The sequence below is a fragment of the Apium graveolens genome, chromosome 4 (assembly GCF_009905375.1).
Source record: "Apium graveolens cultivar Ventura chromosome 4, ASM990537v1, whole genome shotgun sequence".
In the NCBI taxonomy this organism is placed as follows: Eukaryota; Viridiplantae; Streptophyta; class Magnoliopsida; order Apiales; family Apiaceae; genus Apium; species Apium graveolens.
Window position 1 is genome coordinate 181,603,143 of NC_133650.1, and position 22,147 is coordinate 181,625,289.

At 33.5% G+C, this 22,147-nt stretch overlaps 1 pseudogene; it reads right to left on the reverse strand.

The window, feature by feature from the left end:
• Nucleotides 1-624: 624 nt before the first annotated feature.
• LOC141719200 (exportin-2-like) overlaps nt 625-22,147 on the reverse strand; it is a 28,038-nt pseudogene continuing 6,515 nt past the window's right edge.

The window sequence follows — 22,147 nt, forward strand, 5'->3', positions numbered from 1 at the left end:
CACAACCCGTCAAGGAGGGGTACGTTGGCACGTGACTATGACAGCTATCAACAACCAACACCCCAGACAAGCACGGCGCGTGTCAGAGGCCGTTAGGACACTCTAGAGGTGGTCCTCCCCTGGACACGTGTAAGCAATCCGCCCAAGCCAGGCGTCCTCCGCTCCCAAGATCCAACGACCCAGATTTAGAGGTAACTACCCCTAAACCCTACCTTGGGGCTATATATACCCTCAAGACTGAAGGGTTTAGGGGTGGGAAAATATTTTTACTCTTACACTCACACACTCTCATATACTCAAAAACATACAGTAGCCGTCACATATAAACACACACACAGCATCCTCTAAATTACATAAACATATATCCCTTCATCTTCTCCAAAGCCTGTTCTCATTCTCACACCGGAGGCGCCGTGGGAGCCAAACCCCCGTTCCGGTGTTGTTTTGCAGGCGCCCAACCAACAGCTACACCTCACCCCCGCACAGAAGATCCAGGAACGCCGTCGGACGGAACCGCCCGCTCATCGGAGTTATCATGTTGCATAGACAAAAGCTAATAATCATATGTGATTAGGCTGTTCAACGTTTTGGCAAATCATTTGCCAAAAGAGCCAGCAGATACTGTTATGGATCTTTGATATCTTTCGAAAGATCATCCTCTTTGTTTCCAGCATTGTACAGATGAACAAATGTGGCATTGTAACCAACCGTCTCTCCAACTCTGTCCTGTTGTGGCCGTGAAAGAAGGGTAACTAACAATGCTGCCCAGCATCTTACCCCAAAGCCTGCCAGCTCATGGCTCCAGAAACACTGGGGATTCACATTCAACTCCGAATGGTGTCTCAGATTTTTGTCAAACAAATGTAAGAGAAATAAGTATATTTTTATATAATTATAATAATAATAATAATTTACATTTATTTTTATAAAATTTTATAATAAATTAGAGCTGCAAAAAAAATCTTACAACTACATAAATAGTAAGATATAATTATTAAAAAACAAATTATCACATAAAACATAATTTATATGTAAACTTATTTAAATTTATATATAAATATTAATTAATAAAATCTTAAATAACTTTTTTCATTGAATATGTAAATATTAAATTTAAAATAAATTCATAACCTAGAAATTGAATTATTAAAACTAATATATTGCACAAGTTGTCAAAAAGAAAACTAATATTTATAGTATTTTATAGTTAAGATTAGTAGTAGTCTAAACTAGTTATCAAAATAATTAATATTTTTATTAAATACTTTGCTTAGTAAATTTTTTCTAAAATTTAATCACTTATTTAAATAGTTAAAATTAATATAACATTTTTACTATAACTCAAGATAATTATTTATAATCATTTAACATCTACTAATAATTTATTTAGCTTGACTTCTATTTATATCTTTTTTTATTGAAAAAGATATTATACTTCTTTTTTTGCAAATAAAATACGTAATATATTTATATATCTAAAAAAATGTGACCCTTACAAATTTTAGAGCCCGTTGGGTAGAGCAAGTCGCACATAAACGAGCACTTCTTCTTGGACCTAGTCCGCCGAGTCTAGTTAAAGCAAAAGTAGTCGATTTGAGCTCAATAGACCCTGTTGTAAGCTTCAGCCTTCAGGGTAGATAAAAATCCAGAGCTGTTCGTGAACAGAGTCATTCGCGAATAAGTTCGACCTCGACTCGTTAAGGGCTCATTTTGGTTCAGTTCGTTAAGGATTCGGTTTGGTTCAGTTCGTTAAGCGATCGAGCTCGAACTCGAACACAAAAATGTGTTCGTTAAAAAAATGAGCTCGAGCCGAGCTTTTGGCATGTTCGGCTCGAACTCGGCTTGGCTCGATCTCGGCTCGAATAAAAATCAAAAAAAATTATTTTAGTTTTTATATATTTGATTATTATGAATTTTATTCATATTTTTTATAAATTTTTTCAATTATTGAACCATATGAATGTCAAAGTATATATTTTAGTAATTTGAAAAAAAATCAAATATTAAAAATAAATTTTTTAATTTGATATTTTAATGATTAACAAGTGATTTGACTTCTACTTGTAATTAGTATTTATTTCCTGCTTGGTGTTTCAATTTTTTAAAAATTATCTATAAGTGATCCAACCGTACGGATGTTAAGATCTATATATTTAGGTGATATAATAAAAAAATTAAATAAATAAATATATTTGGTTTGCTATTTGTACAGTAACCCGTAGTTTGACTAGTACTTATATTTAGTCCCATATTGATGTTTCGATTTTTTTAAAAATATTTATGAATGATAACTGTACATATGTCAAGATCTAAATATATTTGATTTGCTATTTGTATAGTAACCCGTAGTTTGAGTAATACTTCTATTTAATCCCATATTAATGTTTCAATTTTTTTAAAAATATTTATGAATGATAATTATACAGATATCAAGATCTATATATTTTAGTGATAAGAAAAAATTTTACGAAAAAAAAATAAATTTATTTTGTTTGTTATTTTAACATTCAACCAACGGTTTGAACAGTAGTTGTAACTAGTCTTTAGTCTCATATTAATGTTTCAACTTTTTAAAAATATTTATGAATGATACAACCGTACGGATGTTAAGATCTATATATTTTAGTGATATGATAAAACTTTTAGAAAAAAATAAATTTATTTTATTTGTTATTTTGACAATCAACCAATGGTTTGAACAGTACTTGTAACTATTGTTTAGTTTCATATTAATATTTTATTTTTTTAAAAAATATTTATGAATGATACAACCGTACGGATGTTAATATTTATATATTTAAGTGGTATGACAAAAATTTTAGAAAAAAATAAATGTATTTTGTTTGTTATTTTAACAGTCAACCGGTGTTTTGACATATACTTGTAACTAGTGTTTAGTCTCATATTAATGTTTTGATTTTTTTAAAAAATATTTATAAATGATCCAACCTTACGGATGTTAAGATCTATATATTTTAGTGATATGACAAAATTTTTAGAAAAAAATAAATATATTTGGTTTGTTATTTTAATAGTCAACTGGTGTTTTGACATGTACTTGTAACTAATGTTTAGTCTCGTATTAATGTTTCAATTTTTTTGAAATATTTATGAATAACCTAACCGAACGGATGCCAAGATCTAAATATTTTAGTGATATGACAAAATTTTTTAGAAAAAAAATAAATGAAATTGGTTTGTTATTTTAACAGTCAACCGGTATTTTGACATATACTTGTAGCTAGTGTTTAGTATTGTATTAATATTTTTACTTTTTAAAAATATTTATAAATGATCCAACCGTACAGATGTTAAGATCTATATATATTAGTGATATGACAAAAAATTTAAAAAAAATTACATTTAGTTTGTTTATTATTTTGGCAATTGACCAATGGTTTAAAGGGTACTTGTAATTACTGTTTAGTCTCATAATAATATTTCAATTTTCTAAAATATTTTTGAATGATCCAACCATAGGGATATTAAGATCTATATATTTTAATGATATTACAAAATTTTGTAAAAAAAATAAATATATTTGGTTTGTTATTTTAACAGTCAACCGGTGTTTTGACCAGAATTTTTATTTCGGCTCAGCTCATTTTGATGGAGAAAGCTCGTGTCCGGCTCGGCTCGATTTTGTTCGATAAAAGCTCGTGTTCGACTTGTTTGTTAACGAGCTCGGGCTCGAACATGGTTTTCTGTTCGTTAAGAAAGCTCGGTTCGGCTTGGTTCGGTTCGTCAGAAAAAAAATTAAAGTTCAACTCGGTTCGATCAAAATTCGGCTCGGCTCGGTTCGTAAACAATTCTATCCAAATATGGTCTATAATTGTAATAAATATACCAGTCTGAACAGCATCAACTGAAGCTACAAGGTTTTGAGGACCATGTTTGACAAGAAAAAGAGACATAAATATCACAAAAGACTTGGTAAACTTGGCTGTTCTGTTATTCTCGAGCCTAAAAAACAAACAAGTCCATATATAGCCCATGTAGGGTGCAATCACATCGTATCCAAGGTTCTCAATAATTGTATTCAGCACATAAAACCCTTCTTTGTGTGATCTAGGAGCTGTGACAAGCTTCTTACATATTTCAGGAACCTGATTCAATCTCCCTTCTCCGTTAACCTCATAAGGTGCTTTTTGAAGGAAAGACTGAAGTAAACGCACAAGAGCTGGGACATTTTCAGGTTTATTCCAAGAGTCGGGCAACAAGAGAATATTAAAGATCTGCATGTAGTGCGGTGGAATGGGAGAATTGTTCAACTCCACGAGCTGAGACAACAGTTGGAATGCATATGGAAAGAACTCAGCTACATCTTTGGTCGAGATCATCTATAGGCTGGGAAATAGACCGCCTTCAAAGGTTGGCACCAGAGAAGAGTTTCTTTCACAGGCCCTCCTTACAAGAACATCCGCAGCTTCAAAAAGATAGTGATTAAAGACGGGATTTTTGGGGTTCTCACAAACCCTGTTAAGAACCAATGTCATCCCCGTAATGCAGTGTGAAGCAACCTCATTAGAAATGTCTGTGGCGCTGAGGACCCGCATTATACACTTCATTACATTTGGTTTTCCTCAGACTCTTGCTGTTCCAAGGCATTAAAAAGGTTGCGCATCAACTCCAAAAGATATGGACCGATATCTACTGAAGTATATCTTGTTTTAGCTCCACCATCCTTTACCAGAAGAAGTTTCTCAACACAACTGGAAGCATAAGAATGAACTACATTGGAATCGGAATTGAGAAACCTAACATAAGGAAAACGGTCATTACAGTAGGTTTTGAGATCTGATTCCTGAACATAGTGAAATATTTTAATGCTCCAGCCTTTAACATCGGGAATCCATTAATATCCTGACTACGTAATTCTGGAACAATGACTGATGCACAAAAATTCTCCACTTCAACAAGGTCAGTCGACACTGAATTACCTCCGGCCTTTTTTGTGGTGAGACAACCAAATAGATGGTGCATTCCTTGTGCTTCCAATTGGTAGCTGGATTCTGCGCAAAAGAGGTCAAGCAAGCCTGTATTAAATTTGAAACCATTTCAGACACCTTTTCTTTGTACTGGGAAGCAATACCTTTTAGAAGTTCACATGCAATCCTTCTCCTTGTGTCGATCACTTCCCTCCATTTCTGCGTATGTACTCAACATAATTCATGTCAAACAATTCTTCATCCTCATCTCTCAACATTATATTTGGTATAACAATACTCTAACATATCTGCTGCAGAATATCATCTCTGGCAAACAATGCATGGTGAACACTTCTGCTCACAGTAGTTAAGAACTTGATGGATGTGACAGTGAGGCTATCCCGACTAGATGATGCAAATGCAACCACAAGCAGACTCCAAACAGCATCAACAAATCCACTCAAATACTTTTTAAACAAGTCCTCCTCCTTTTCCATATAATGCATTATATTATCACAAATAGCTGCCCGCAAGCCATTAACAAGCTCAACTCCCTCGGTACTGGAATCTTCAAGGGCGGGAAACTTGAACGTCAGGTAGTTTTTAAACACAAGCATCCATTTATCCATAGTATACTCAAAAAAAGCTCTAGCAACTCTTGAAAATTGAGAGGGTAAAAAGTTCTACAACATAATCTCAAAGACTCAATAAGTGGCTTACGAGTTGCGGGTTGTTCTCCAGAACCGTATTAATCAAACCAGAGGTTCTATCGAAAATCTGCCAGAGAGTCTCAGCAAAATTATAGAGACAATATTTCAATTCATGAAGAGGTCGTTGGTCTTATAATCATACCGAAACTTCTTAAACAAAACCCCCTTAACAGAGTCATAATCAGAGGCACATTGCAGGCTGTTATGCAAGACATGCCTGTACTTTAACAAAATTAAGACAATTTATCAAGTCTAAGTAAGTTGTATTGTTATCTTAATTTGTATTTTGTACTTGTAACACTTAAAGTCTATAAAAATGTCGAAGGAGCGGACTTGAGTTTTTTTCTATAAACAGTGTCAAGCCTAAGAATTATATCTGGAAGAAGATCAAGAAGATCATGGCTCAGAAGAATTATGAAGCAGCCTGGAGTTGAATAAATATGTTTTAGGAAAAATATTCTAAGTCAAGATCTCTACAAGTTACAGATTCAGTGTTATAGAGAAGTCACTCGAGAATTCCAAATGACTTATCGAGAAGTCAGGAAAGGTACTAGATAACTCACATAGATATCGACAAGTTAAATTGAAGACATGAAGATTGGAGATATCGACAAGTCATTTCTTCACTAGAGAACTCAGAGTTATCGACAAGTCAACATTCATTAGAGAAATTTGAGTTATCGATAAGTCAAATTCCACTAGAGAACTCAGAGATATCGATAAGCTAAAATTCACTAGAGAACTCTGAGTTATCGACAAGTCAAAATTGACTAGAGAACTCTAAGTTATCGATAAGTTAATAAGCCACTAGAGAACTCATAGATATCGATAAGTCAAAGTGAAGATATGAAGACTAGAGATCTCTACAAGCCAAATTCTCTTATAGAGAACTCAGAGACCTCTACAAGTCAAATTTACTATGGAGTATTAGAGATCTCGATAAGCCAATATACTTATCGAGATGTCAAGTTCTCTATAGAGCAAATGGAGATCTCGAGGTAAAATCTCAAAGTACAAAATTGCAGATTAGTTCAATATCCAAGATTAACAATCAACAAACAATCCAAACAGCTGGATTGACAAGTCTACAAAAAGCAGCTTGAAGGATGTGCAAGATCAATGGCGAGTCAACATTCATTAGAGAAATTTGAGTTATCGATAAATCAAATTCCACTAGAGAACTCAGAGATATCGATAAGTTAAAATTCACTAGAGAACTCTGAGTTATGGACAAGTCAAAATTGACTAGAGAACTCTGAGTTATCGATAAGTTAATAAGCCACTAGAGAACTCAGAGATAGCGATAAGTCAAAGTGAAGATATGAAGACTAGAGATCTTTACAAGCCAAATTCTCTTATAGAGGATTCAGAGACCTCTACAAATCAAATTTACTATGGAGTATTAGAGATCTCGATAAGCCAATATACTTATCGAGATGTCAAGTTCTCTATAGACCAAATGGAGTCTCGAGGTAAAATCTCAAAGTACAAAAAATTGAAGATCAGTTCAATATCCAAGATTAACAATCAACAAACAATCCAAACAGCTGGATTGACAAGTCTACAAAAAGCAGCTTGAAGGATGTGCAAGATCAATGGTGAAGATTAACTGAAAAGGAAAATCAAAGTAAACACATAATGCTAAGATATACTAAGCCAGAAATAGAAGATATACTTTTCTATAAATGAAATTGACAAGTGACTGTTTACTAAAGCTAATAGCATATCTTATTGTACACTGTGTAAACCAGCAATTAACTGAATTATAAAGTTAACACTGGTCCTTTAGTCAAGAGTAACAATTCAGATATAAAATCTTGTAACACTCTCAAGAAGTAGCTAAGCTCTTTATCAACAAAGAACCTAGAAATTTTGTAGCAAAACATTCTTAATTTTAATATAAAATTAAGTGAGTTTTGAAGATTCATGTTCTTTATTCTTGCAAGTTTAATTTCTGCATGAACCCACTTTCACTACAAAATTTAATTTACTTTGTTCAACCATAAAAGATTCAAGAAAAACTTAAAAATAGTAAACCACATTCACCCCCCTCTGTGTGTTATTCATTTCCTAACAAGTGGTATCAGAGCTAAATCTGAAAGTAAACAGATTCAAGATCTTGGAAGAATGAATACACAGAAAATCAGTAGCATCAAAATTCCTACCTTTGACAAAGCTAACTACACTCTTTGGAAAAAGAAAATGTTGCTGTTTATCAGGATGGCCAATCCACTCTATATTCAGATTCTCAAAAATGGGCCCTTCACTCCTATGGTTAGAGTTGAAGAATCAACAGATGGTGATATGGTTACTCCAGCTCATTATGCTCCAAAAGATCCTTCTGAGTATTCTGAGCCTGAAAAGGAGAAAATTTCCCTGGATAATGGCTTGCAATTGATATTGATTGAGTCACTTGACAATGTGATGTACAATAACATTCATTGTCAACTGTGACACTACCAAGCAAATATGAGAAAAGATTGAAATACTCTGTGAAGGAACTGAGGAAGTTAGATCAAATCAAAGAAGGATACTGATTTCACAGTATGAGGGTTTCATGGCCAAGCCAAAAAAAAGTATAATAGATTTGTTTGAAAGGTTCAACAAGCTGATAAATGACTTGCAGCTCCATGACAAATACTGTGAAGCTGAAGAGATGAACTTGAAGTTCTTGCTTACTCTCCCTGATCATTTGAAACAGAAAATCTCAGCAATTAGGGAAGGGAGAGACTTGAGCAGAATAACACTAAAAGTTCTATATGGAATTCTCAAAACATATGAACTAGAAATGATTCAAAGTAAATCATTGAGATCTGGTCAATGACATGTTGTAGATGGCTCAAGTGCTTTAATTATCAATGAAAGCCAAACATCAAATGATGAGCCAAGATCTCAAACTCCAGTTGCCTCAACAAGTGAGCAAAGAACAAATGATTCACAGGAACAAGTCATTCTGGAATTGGAAGAAGATGAGTTCTACACTCTTGATGAACTAGATGAGCTAGATCAGTCAATGGCCTATTTGGCTAGAAAATTTTCTAACATTAGAGTAAAGAAGCCAAGATACTTCAAGGGTAAAGGATAGTCTTTCAACAAAGACAGTAGCTGGAAAGGAAAAGGGAAGTACACTTCTGACAGCAAGAATGGTTACAAAACTGGATCTGTTGACAGATCTAAGATATGGTGCTTCAATTGTGATGAACTAAGCCATTTTGCTACAGAATGTAGGAAACCCAAGAAAGCAAAGAAAGAAAAAGCTTATCTTGAACTAGAAGCAAAATATGAAACTCTTCTAAAGAAACAGCAAAGCAAAGATTATATTGCAGAGGAAAAAAGTTCGGATGACTCCGAAAATGATGAAGATGAAGAATTTGGAAATTATGCACTCATGGCCTTGGAGCAAGGAGAATCATCCTCATCTAAATCACAGGTACCAACTCTTACCACCATTGATTTAAATGTGAGTCAATATAAGGAAACTGTAGAGAAGATGAGCACAGAAATGTTTCACATTCACACAAGCATGGTTGCTGCTAATGAAGAAGTGAGAAGACTGACAAAGATAAATGAGAAGCTTGAAAGTGAGAAGCAAGAAACTGAATTATTGTTGGTGGAGCTTGATGCTCTAAAACAAGAGAACGCTTATCTTAAAAACAAGCTCAAGTGTGCAAATGAAATTGAAGCAGTGCTAAGGGAGAAGCTTGAAAAGAATGAAGTTAAGTTGAAATCCTTCAAGAATGCATCTGAGTTAATTGGACAGTATCATGAGAAAAACAAACCATGTGCAAACATTGCTATTGGTCTTGACTATAATGCCTTGAACAACAAAAAGAAAGACATAGGTGATAAGGGAAAAGCAACATAAAATGAAAATATTCCAGTAATGCTAAAAAAAGTTGCCTCACCTATGTTCAAGGCATGTGAAGTCAATTTTAGTGAAGAAGAATTGATTATCAAGCAAGAAATTGTTGATGACGACAAAGAGAAGAAAACTGCAGAATCAACTCAGCCTTCCAATACTGAAGAGAAGCTCATGGAAAAATAAAGGCCCAAGACACCTGTTAAAAAAACCAAAACTAAAGATGCAAGAAAGAAAAAGAAAAATAGAAATGGGAAAATACGGATAAACAAAAGCAACAATTTTGCTTATGTTGCAGATGCTCCAAGAAAGAAATGTGAAAAATATGGCTCTATGAATCACCTAACTCACCTTTGTAAAAAGGCAGTTAGCAAGCCAACTGAAGGAGCCTTCAAATACAATGAAGCAAATGCAAATGATCTTTACTCCTGTGACAAGTTTGACTATATTCCTTACAACTTGAAAGTGAGGAAAAGTTGTCATAAACTGAGAGTAGACCTCAAAGAAACAAGAATTGGGTCTACAACAGAAAGGGAAAATGCTCAACAGTCAATGAACTCTATTTTATCTGAAACTACTTATTCTACTTCTGCTAAATCGGTTAACAAGAAGAAAGTACCCAACACTGCTTGGGTTGCTAAACACACTTAAAACTCATTATGTGCAGGGTAAAGTAAAGAAAGTCATCTGGATCATAGATAGTGGATGTTCCAGGCATATAACAGGTGATAAAGCCCTGCTATCACAGTTTGAGGAGAAAGCCGGCCTTTTGGTGACCTTTGGAGACAACAACAAAGGATTCACAATGGGATATGGCAAGATTGTTTCTGAAAATGTTGTCATTGATGATGTAGCACTGGTAGCTGGTCTTGAAGTGAATCTTCTCAGTGTTAGCCAATTTGCAGATAAAGGCTTTGAAGTTTTATTCATCAAAGAAGAATGCACTTTTATCAGCAAGAAAACTGGTGAAGTTGCTCTGAAAGGAGAAAGGAAAGGAAGCTTGTTTGTTGCAGACTTAGACTCAACAAATAAGGATGTAATTTTTTGCTTCTACACTAAGGAATCAGAAGAACAAAGCAAGTTGTGGCATAAGAAATTGTCTCACTTGAATTTCATGACAATTAACACCTTGGTCAAAAAGGAGTTAGTAAGAGATATGCCTAAACTGGAGTTTGCTCAAGTTGAAGTTTGTAAAGCTTGTCAGAAAGGAAAAAATGAAAAGATCAAGTCACAAGTAAGAAACTGTGAATTCTATAAGTGCACCATTACAACTTATTCACATGGACTTGTTTGGGCCAGTAAATATCTTATCAATTTCAAGAAACAAATATGCACTTATGATGGTGGATGATTTCTCAAGATACACTTGGGTAGAGTTCATGCACTCTAAAGATGAAACTCCACACATCATAATTGAGCACATCAAGAAGATAGAAAAATAGGCTAAAGATCACAATTGTGTAAAAAGATTGAGAAGTGATAATGGAACAGAATTTAGAAATGCAATATTGAGTGAATTCTGCAAAAGTAAAGGCATTGTTCAAGAACTCTCAGCTGCTAGAACACCTCAACAAAATGGAGTAGTTGAAAGAAAGAACAGAACATTAGTTGAAGCTACTAGAACAATGATGCAAGATGCCAAGTTGCCAACAAGTTTCTGGGAAGAGGCTGTTAACACTGCATGTTACATTCAGAACATATATCTCATTAACAAGGCACATGGCAAATCACCTTACTCAATCTTGTCTAAAAGAAAGCCTACTGTAAAGCATCTTCATGTGTTTGGAAGCAAGTGTTACATTTTGAAAGACAACTCTGAATATGTGGGAAAATTTGACTCAAAAGTCTTTAAAGCAATTTTTCCGGGATATTCATTGGAAAGAACAGCCTACAAAGTTTATGTGATAGATTAAAAGAAGATTATGGAAAACACATATGTGACTTTTGATGATGACAAGTATCCAGGCTTGGAATGCCTTGATGAAAATGAAGCTGAAGCCCTTGTATTTGAAAACCTCAACATTGATAGTGATTCTGATGGTGAAGATGAAGTTGATGCACAACAGAATTTGAATGAAGAGATTATTGAACACGAAAATCATGGGAATGGAAGCTCATCTCAAACACCTGAATTTGATAACACAAACTTTGGGGGAGAAAGAGAAGAATGATCTAGCAGTCATACTAATAATGAAGAGAATGATGAAGGCACAAGTCAACAAACTCATACAAGGAAGTGGGATAGAAGTCACACTAGAGAAACAATTATTGGTGATCCTATTGCTGGTGTGAGGACTAGAAGTGCAACTGCTAATGAGTGTCTACATGCATGCTTTCTGTCTCAGATAGAACCCAAGAAAAATGAAGAAGCTCTAATGGATCCTGATTGGATATCTTCTATTCAAAAGGAACTTACTCAGTTTGAAAGAAACAAAGTTTGGAAGTTAGTTCCTGCACCTAAGAATAGAAGCATTATTGGAACAAAATGGGTGTTCAGAAACAAGATGGATGAAAATGGTGTAGTTACCAGAAACAAAGCAAGGTTGGTTGCAAAAGGCTACTCATAATAAGAAGGAATTGACTATGATGAAACTTTTTCTCCAGTTGCAAGGCTTGAAGCAATAAGGATATTTCTAAAATTTGCTGCACATTCAAACTTTAAAGTGTATCAAATGGATGTCAAGAGTGCTTTCCTGAATGGTGAGCTAGAGAAGAAGTTTATGTGCAATAGCCATCTGGCTTTGAAGATCCAGAATTTCCAAATTTTGTGTACAAATTACTCAAGGCTCTATATGGACTAAAACTGGCACCTAGAGCTTGGTATGATACACTGTCAGAATTCCTACTCAAACATGGTTTTACTAGAGGTACTCTAGACAAGACTCTCTTCTACAAGAAACATGGTGAGGATATAATCCTAGTTCAGATCTATGTAGATGATATCATATTTGGTTCTAAAAATGAGAATCTTTGCCAAAGATTCTCCAAGCTTAAGCAAAGTGAATATGTTAGGGCGAAAACACGCGCTAAAATTTACGCAAGTGTATGCGTTCGCAAGTAGTATAAGATATAAATCAGATTCGTTCCCACATAGACTGGTTTAGGTTAAGTTCAATTTATGCACCTATGCAACAATGTATGGTTATCGCTCAATGCTAAGATAAATAACAAATTAGATTTTGATTAAACTAAGAGATTATACTAAATAACATTAACTAAGAGAATTGAGGTTGAATTACTTATATGAGACAAACATGGGATTCTAACTTCATTACTACTTCATTCAAAGTAATTGTTCTTAACCTTAGCATGTAATAGTGATGACACTAATCAGATAACACGAAAATAGTAAATGCCAACTGTCGTTGTACGAATACCCTACTACCAGACATCCACAAAAGAGATAGAAGTTGAATAGACACCAATTATGCTTAGTCCTTATATGTCTATAAGAATTGAAAAAATAACGGTTTAATGTGCAAGTTATCTATCGTAATTACATAGGGCAAGTAAGATGGTTAAAATTACCTACAAATCATGCATAACAATATCACATGAACCTATGCTAGCATGGCAAGTTCTAAACCTCTATATTCACTGTCGCTTCAATAGAGATTAACACACTATCTTATATGTTAGCTACGCACATAAGACGAATAAGCACGACCAATACTAGGTTATCATACAATTACCACACACTAAGGTATCAAAACAAATTAACTAAAGAAATCCATAAGTAAATCCGTTAAAATCCCACGATAACGATTAGTTCATAAATGAACTCATCGTCACCACGGGTTCCAATGAAAGCATGATAATAAATAATATAAGAGTACTAGGGTTCAAGAACAAATCGAAAACAAGCATCCAAGTATCGCCTAAATCAAAGAAAACAAAAGTCTTCTTCTCTGTAGCCTTCTCGTGCTCTCTAGGTCTTCTTATTGCTCTCCTAGGTCTCCTTGTTGTTAAAAACGTCTTTTTATGGGTATATATAGGCTCCAGGATTACCAGGACTCTCAGAATCTTCAATTTCGACTAAAATCAGGATTCTGGGGTAGAAACCGGGCGCGGGCGCGCGGCCTTCGGGTGCGGCCGCGGTGAAATAGTGTTTCAGCAGCTCGGGCGCGCTGCCTTCTGGCTTGGCCGCGATGACATTTTGGAATTTTTCTGACAAATCTTCTTTTGGCCATATCTTGAGTTCTGCTCGTCAGAATTAGGCGATTCAACTGCCCACGCGAAGCTAACGAGATTCTCTACAAATTGAGAATATCCTAGGATTCCAATTCTGATCTCGTTTCAGCATATTTCCTTGAAAAACTCCTTTCTTCATATAACTGATGCCTTAAATGCAATAACACAAAAATACATCAAAAATACCAATAACTTTAGTCCAAAATACCAAATTAAACCTATAATGAAGTGTTCCAAGTAGTTATAAAATCCACCTATCACACCCCCAAACTTGAATCGATGCTTGTCCTCAAGCATAAACGGACTCAAAACAACAAAACAAACCTAATGCATGAATGCAACTACGTGAGTGCAACTAAATGATAATGCAATCAATACCCTTAGAATAACCATAACGCATAATGACTCACAACACCTCCTTTCTACTAGAGTTATACAAGGATTCATGCTATTATTGAACACATAACAAAGATTCTTACTTGACCGTGCAATGAATGAGGTCCCAAAAGACTATGCAATAATACCCATGTAGCGAGCATTAGGTTAGCGGATCCCAGACTATAAAAGCCTTAGGTCACTAGGCACAAAGTCCCCTAGAACTTAATAACTTGAACACTTAACAATTAGCACATTACCATTTAATAACACCAACTCGTCAAACAGGAATAAAATATCCACCATTTTATTCCTTTTAAATTATAAAAGCACATAATTATATTAAAATAAAAGTTATAATAATTCTGAAAAATATGGGATATCACAATCTATCCCCCTTATAAGGATTCCGTCCTCGGAATCAGCAGAAGAGAACACTAGGGACCTTCCGACCAACTTTCCAATACTGTCTACTTAACTTTTTCTCAAAATTCTAAATAACATCGCAATTCCTTATATCACACAATTATCACGGGAGCTTCACTCTGCATCATTGTTCCTTCCACATGTCATTTGACCAATTTTTCAATAGAATCACTTTTACTGATCGAGAGAAAGAAGAAAGATAGAGAGAAAGAAAAAGAAAGAGAGAGAGATAAATAGAAAGAGAAGTAAGGAAATAGACTGGCTTCATTATACACCACTGATATTATAATCGCATTGTAATTCACTGTCGCTATTGGTAATCCCATCACATAATCTTATTTCACTTGACCAAGATAACTCAGCCCAACTTGATTGGCATACCTTCGAATATTTCAGATGATAAAATCATGGAATTTTAAAGAGAAAAGAATTTTATATCATAACAGGAACAAAATCTGAATTTGTCAAAAAGTGTTGTTAAAATGAAAGAATAACTGAGAGATCAATATGATCAAATGAACTTGGCATTGCGTGTCCAAATCAAGACACTACTAAAGGTTGTTAACCATGTATTAACAACACACACAAGTGATGGCGTCCTATCCAACTCCTATCACACATACAGGTATACCTTGTGTCCTCTTATAATTAGGGTTGTTCATCTCAGTCAGAATAAAAGAATATCAAAGGAATTCAAAATCAAATGAATAAAACTGAAAAGATTTCAAAGCTGATATTTCTGAAGGAATAGAATCCAGAGAACAAAATTCTGACACCAAATGAGCAAGCGGTGTCACATCACCAATAAACTATCCACCATATAAGAAAAGTGGAAGTTAAATTATCGTAACTTGGCAGAGCTATCAAAACCTGAAAAAAATAGGCTTTATGACAGCCTCTGGCACATTTAAAACACATATATGTTTGAAAATGAGTGTTAGGGAATATATCCTCTAACAATTACTTGTTTTTGAGAGATGTCAAAAGGGAGTTATAGAAAGAGAAGGTATATCCAAGGTCTTAATACTTATCTTTTATTTGAACTCTTATGTTGACTCGTCATCCAATTCTAGACACTTCTTCACGTTCTAAGGATATCGATAATCTCCATCGTCGGCGAATTGTAGTAGCCTTGGAAGATTCCACGATAGAAGTTTGCAACTGCCAGGAGTTCCATCCAGCTGAACACAACCATCTCGAACGAATGCGCCTATCTTAACTTAGTCATTGGTACTATATCCAATAGTCCAACAAGAACTCGATATGAGCTCAAACATCCTCACATAGCTATACACACTCCTACACACTCTCGTTTGTAGTTTACTATAACCTCAACTCTGATACCAACCTGTAACGCCCCCAAATCCGGGGTCAGAGGATTTGGTCGTCACTATAAAACCTCAATCCAAATTAATCTGTTTAATCAATAAATAAATGCCAGCAGAAGATATTTATCATTTATGACCCCAAACTAATCCAAGATCTTTTAAGGTTACAGTTCTAGAAACAAGAATTCCAAATTCCATTAATAAATTTTTTCACTTTCTTTTAAAAATCTTTTTAATAAATTCCAACTCAAAATTAAACCCACTAGTATAACTTCGAAATAAAGTATATTAGGCCCAAATAAAATACATAACTATAATATAGTATAATATAAACAACTTTACACAATAAAACTTACACTAGCCCGCAAACCCTAGACCAACCACCTTCCAACAGCTTCTTCTTTGCTTCCTTGAATTACGCAGCTAAACAGCGCAAGCTAATCCTCACTGGAGGTTAAATTTGAAAACAGGCAAGTATCAGCGAAAAAAATGCTCAGCAAGATCATTATAACGAATATAGGGTCATTTTGATATAAAACTGACATCTGCATTAGAGCTGAACATTTAAAATTATAATTGTTGAATCATAAAATTTTAGTTGAGGAATCCCAGAATTGATTCCTTAATTGTATTCAAAACCATTTTGGTATTTTTTAGCGAAATGCTTCAGCAATACTTTGAATCTTGACGAGAATCAAACTCGTAAAACAGTATTTACAGAAATATCGTAAACAATAATAACAAGAAACAATGATTATGGATTGAATCATAAACTTTAGTCAAAATCGAACTCTTTGAATTTAATACTTATTTTGTTGTCATATCAAATTAGATATCAATACGAACTTTGATGCTCACAACATTCCATACTGAAGTCAACATCAATCATCTATGCTAATACCACCTTTGATATTTAACAACAACGTAAGTATCAGCATAAATCAGAAACTGAATCAAAACCGTATTTCATCGTTAATCCAAAATAGAACAGTTGATAAATCATTTATTCTATGAATATCAAAAATGATATGATAATTTAGATTGGGATCATCCTCCGACGGACGTACTATCACATGCTGATCAGCCCGTGTCATAGCACAAGGTCATGATTCGTAGAAATGTGACTCCAAAAAACACGAGTACTCAAACAAAAGGCAATATACCTGCCTGTGGCAAAAATTATGTCATAATATTCCATATGGAACTTAGAAATTGCCCTCCGCTGGACCGTCTGTCCCGGTCACTTACGCAATTATGATCCAATCTTAAAACCTTTTATTGAAATGGGGTCATAATAATTGACACCTGAAATAATTTTATTCGCCCATTCACTTGGGCAGGAAACTCGCAACCAAATCATTTTTCTCGAAGTCCAAAACATTTATAATCCAATAATTGGATAAGTAAAATCACTTGACTATTCTGAACATAGAATAGCAGATGAGTATTTGCATAAACATAATTATTTAATTCAACGATATGTAAAAAAATTATCGATTCTAATATGAGAATAGGGAAAACAATACTTGCATCAAAAGATTTAAAATAAATATCACTTGAACAATAAGTGATGATAGGGATACTTGCCTTTGGGTTTTTATTAGTTAGTCACACTCGCAAAAACGCATCTATTCTGACATTTTGTCTCAAGACATCACCGTCTTTATTCTACTAATTCTTTGGTCTGCTGCTCATGCAGTGCTGCAACCCAATATTCCATACTATTTAACTCTAGTCTTCATTTATTTCATCTGGTCCTGATCTTCTTGAAAGACTCGTATCTATAATTAAAAGATACAAATTTAATCGCCTAAACGATAATAACTCGACGAACTGCGCATCAAAACACTATTGTCTACCCATACGATAGCCCACACATAAATAAAACAGGCAAACACAGGACTCTTGACTCACATATGACTCGGTTCGTCAAAACATTAGACTCGGTATGTTTAAAACTGAATTCGGGTCAAAAATATGATTTTTTGATCAAAAATCGACTCAGAACGATTTGTAAAACAAGCGACCTTTCGAAACAAAAAAATTTGGGTCTCGAAAGTATTTTTAATGAAAGTAGAATATTTTTCTGAGTCTAGACGCGTTCATTTCGTATTAATCGGACGAACGGTCTATTTTCTAGAAATAAAATAAGAATAATTCAATTAATAACATTAATTAAATATTTAATACCTATATATAATTTTAAAAGCTCAAAATAATTTTAGAATATCATTTGGCTCAATTGTAAATAACTACACTTCATTCAACTATTTATAAATAAAATTAATTGATTAAATGAATTAATCAATTAATCAAAAAAATAACTAATTAATCAAAACAAATTATAAATAATTGAATTAAATTATGAGTTTCGAAAATAATAAAAGATAATAATTTGAAATCGAAATAAATATTTTAGAAAAAATTTCGAAATAACGTCTTTGTAAAACGGAATTTTCCCGGGGTCATACCCCTCAAAATCAATCACAAACCAACACAATCCAACTATACTCTAATTAAATCAATAAATTTAAAACACACAACACGTATAAACACGCCAGAAACGAAAATACGGCCGAAAGCGACTTCTACAAAAACTTCTAAAAATTATGAAATAAATATATCAACATTAATATGCTATAATATACACAAGTACGAAGGCGGAATTTCGGAATCGTTACCCAAAATAAATTCTGATCACCCTGAAGAGAATATCTGATGTCCGAAAAATATCTCCAGAAAAATCCGAAATTAATAGCCACGCAGCACACCTGTTCGGGTAGCTCGGTTTTCCCCGCGTTTTGCGATTTCACGAACCGACTTACGATTGAAAATAATTCAAAAATTACCGAAATAATTTTAAAATTCCCAAAATATTCAAAAACTAGTAAAATATAAATTTCATATTTTTTAATACATTTTTGAATCTAACGTCAAACCCGCATTTCGTAATTTAACGAACAAATTTGCGAGTAAAATTAACTCGAAAAATTGCCGAAATACTTCTAAAATTCTTGGAATATTTAAAAACTAATAAAATAAATTTTCCAAAATTTTTAAAATATTTTTGGATCGCGCATCAGACCCACATTTTACGATTTAACAAACAAATGTGCGGGTAAATAAAACCCGAAAAATTTTCGAAACAATTTTAAAATTCTTGAAATATTCAAATACTAATAAAATATAAGTTTCATGATTTTTGAAACATTCTGGAATTTAATACTGAATTTACACTGATATATCGGATCCAAAATAGATTACTTAACCTCTAGGTAACTATAAAAACGATACAATTTAATACTAGATTTGGATAATTATAAAAACTCAGCTTCTTATAAAACACCCTATGAGAAAATAATGTAAAAATATCTCGTCTCCCGAGAATACGGGTTTTATTGATCTACCGAAATGATTATCGTATCGAAAATTTTGCGTCGGGACGTGCACAGGTTAAACCGTAATCCGGATCGAAAAAGTTAAAAAACGGAAAATGTTGAGAATATCCAAATTAGGTTAGGAAGGAGTTTTTCGAACAGTTTCGGGTTGTAAAAATGCAAAAACAATTGAAGTTGGACGATTCCCGGTTTTATAAAATAGTTTTATAATTACTCAAAAAATAATTATTAAATCTATAAATCCTTATAAAATCATATAATAATCCAAAAATTACCAGAAAAATGCCATAATTATCTATACTTTATTTTGGACATATTAAAATAAAATGCTTACACTATATCACATATAAACACCCAAATATAAATATCAATCATCAAATAATTCACCAAAACTCCCATAATAATCACAAAAAATTATTTATTAATAAAAATAATTGCATGATATTTCCTGGATATTACAAAACAATTCAAATTACCGATATCAATAAGATCGACTTTCAATAATCTTTTAAAAAAAATAATACATTTAAATAAATATTTTAAGAAATTAATAAGGATCGATATAACACTTAACAATTAGCACATTACCATTTAATAACACCAACTCGTCAAACAGGAATAAAATATACACCATTTTATTCCTTTTAAATTATAAAAGCACATAATTATATTAAAATAAAAGTTATAATAATTCTGAAAAATACGTGATATCACAATCTATCCCCCTTATAAGGATTCGGTCCTCGGAATCAGCAGAAGAGAACACTAGGGATCTTCTGACCAACTTTCCAATACTGCCTACTTAACTTTTTCTCAAAATTCCAAATAACATCGCAATTCCTTATATCACACAATTATCACGGGAGCTTCACTCTGCATCATTGTTTTCCACATGTCATTTGACCAATTTCTCAATAGAATCACTTTTACTGATCGAGAGAAAGAAAAAAGATAGAGAGAAAGAAAAAGAAAGAGAGAGATAAATAGAAAGAGAAGTAAGGAAACAGACTGGCTTCGTTATACGCCAATGATATTATAATCGCATTGTAATTCATTGTCGCTATTGGTAATCCCATCATATAATCTTATTTCACTTGACCAAGATAACTCAGCCCAACTTGATTGGCATACCTTCGAATATTTCAGATGATAAAATCATGGAATTTCAAAGAGAAAAGAATTTTATATCATAACAGGAACAAAATATGAATTTGTCAAAAAGTGTTGTTGAAATGAAAGAATAACTGAGAGATCAATATGATCAAATGAACTTGGCATTGCATGTCCAAATCAGGACACTACTAAAGGTTGTTAACCATGTATTAACAACACACACAAGTGATGGCGTCCCATCCAACTCCTATCACACAGACAGGTATACCTTGTGTCCTCTTATAATTAGGGTTGTTCATCTCAGTCAGAGTAAAAGAATATCGAAGGAATTCAAAATCAAATGAATAAAACTGAAAAGATTTCAAAGCTGATATTTCTGAAGGAATAGAATCCAGAGAACAAAATTCTGACACCAAATGAGCAAGCGGTGTCACATTACCAATAAACTATCCGCCATATAAGAAAAATGGAAGTTAAATTATCATAACTTGGCAGAGCTATCAAAACCTGAAAAAAATAGGCATCATGACAGCCTCTGGCACATTTAAAACACATATATGATTGAAAATGAGTGTTAGGGAATATATCCTCTAACAATTACTTGTTTTTGAGAGATGTCAAAAGGGAGTTATAGAAAGAGAAGGTATGTCCAAGGTCTTAATACTTATCTTTTATTTGAACTCTTATGTTGACTCATCATCCAATTCTAGACACTTCTTCACGTTCTAAGGATATCGATAATCTGCATCATCGGCGAATTGTAGTAGCCTCGGAAGATTCCACGATAGAAGTTTGCAACTGCCAGGATTTCCATCCAGCTGAACACAACCATCTCGAACGAATGCGCCTATCTTAACTTAATCATTGGTACTATATCCAATAGTCCAACAGGAACTCAATATGAGCTCAAACGTCCTCACATAGCTATACACACTCTCGTTTCTAGTTTACTATAAACTCAGCTCTGATACCAACCTGTAATGCCCCCAAATCCAGGGTCAGAGGATTTGGTCGTCACTATAAAACCTCAATCCAAATTAATCTGTTTAATCAATAAACAAATGCCAGCAGAAGATATTTATCATTTATGATATCAAACTAATCCAAGATCTTTTAAGGTTACAGTTCTAGAAACAAGAATTCCAAATTCCATCAATAAATTGTTCACTTTCTTTTAAAACTCTTTTTAATAAATTCCAACTCAAAACTAAACCCACTAGTATAACTTCGAAATGAAGTATACTAGGCCCAAATAAAATACATAACTATAATATAGTATAATATAAATAACTTTACACAATAAAACTTACACTAGCCCGCAAACCCTGGACCAACCACCTTCCAAGAGCTTCTTCTTTGCTTCCTTGAATTACGCAGCTAAACAGCGCAAGCTAATCCTCACTGGAGGTTAAATTTGAAAACAGGCAAGTATCAGCGAAAAAAATGCTCAGCAAGATCATTATAACGAATATAGGGTCATTTTGATATAAAACCGACATCTGCATTAGAGCTGAACATTTAAAATTATAATTGCTGAATCATAAAATTTTAGTTGAGGAATCCCAGAATTGATTCCTTAATTGTATTCAAAACCATTTTGATATTTTTTAGCGAAATGCTTCAGCAATACTTTGAATCTTGATGAGAATCAAACTCGTAAAACAGTGTTTACGGAAATATCATAAACAATAATAACAAGAAACAATGATTATGGATTGAATCATAAACTTTACTCAAAACCGAACTCTTTGAATTTAATACTTATTTTGTTGTCATATCAAATTAGATATCAATACGAACTTTGATGCTCACAACATTC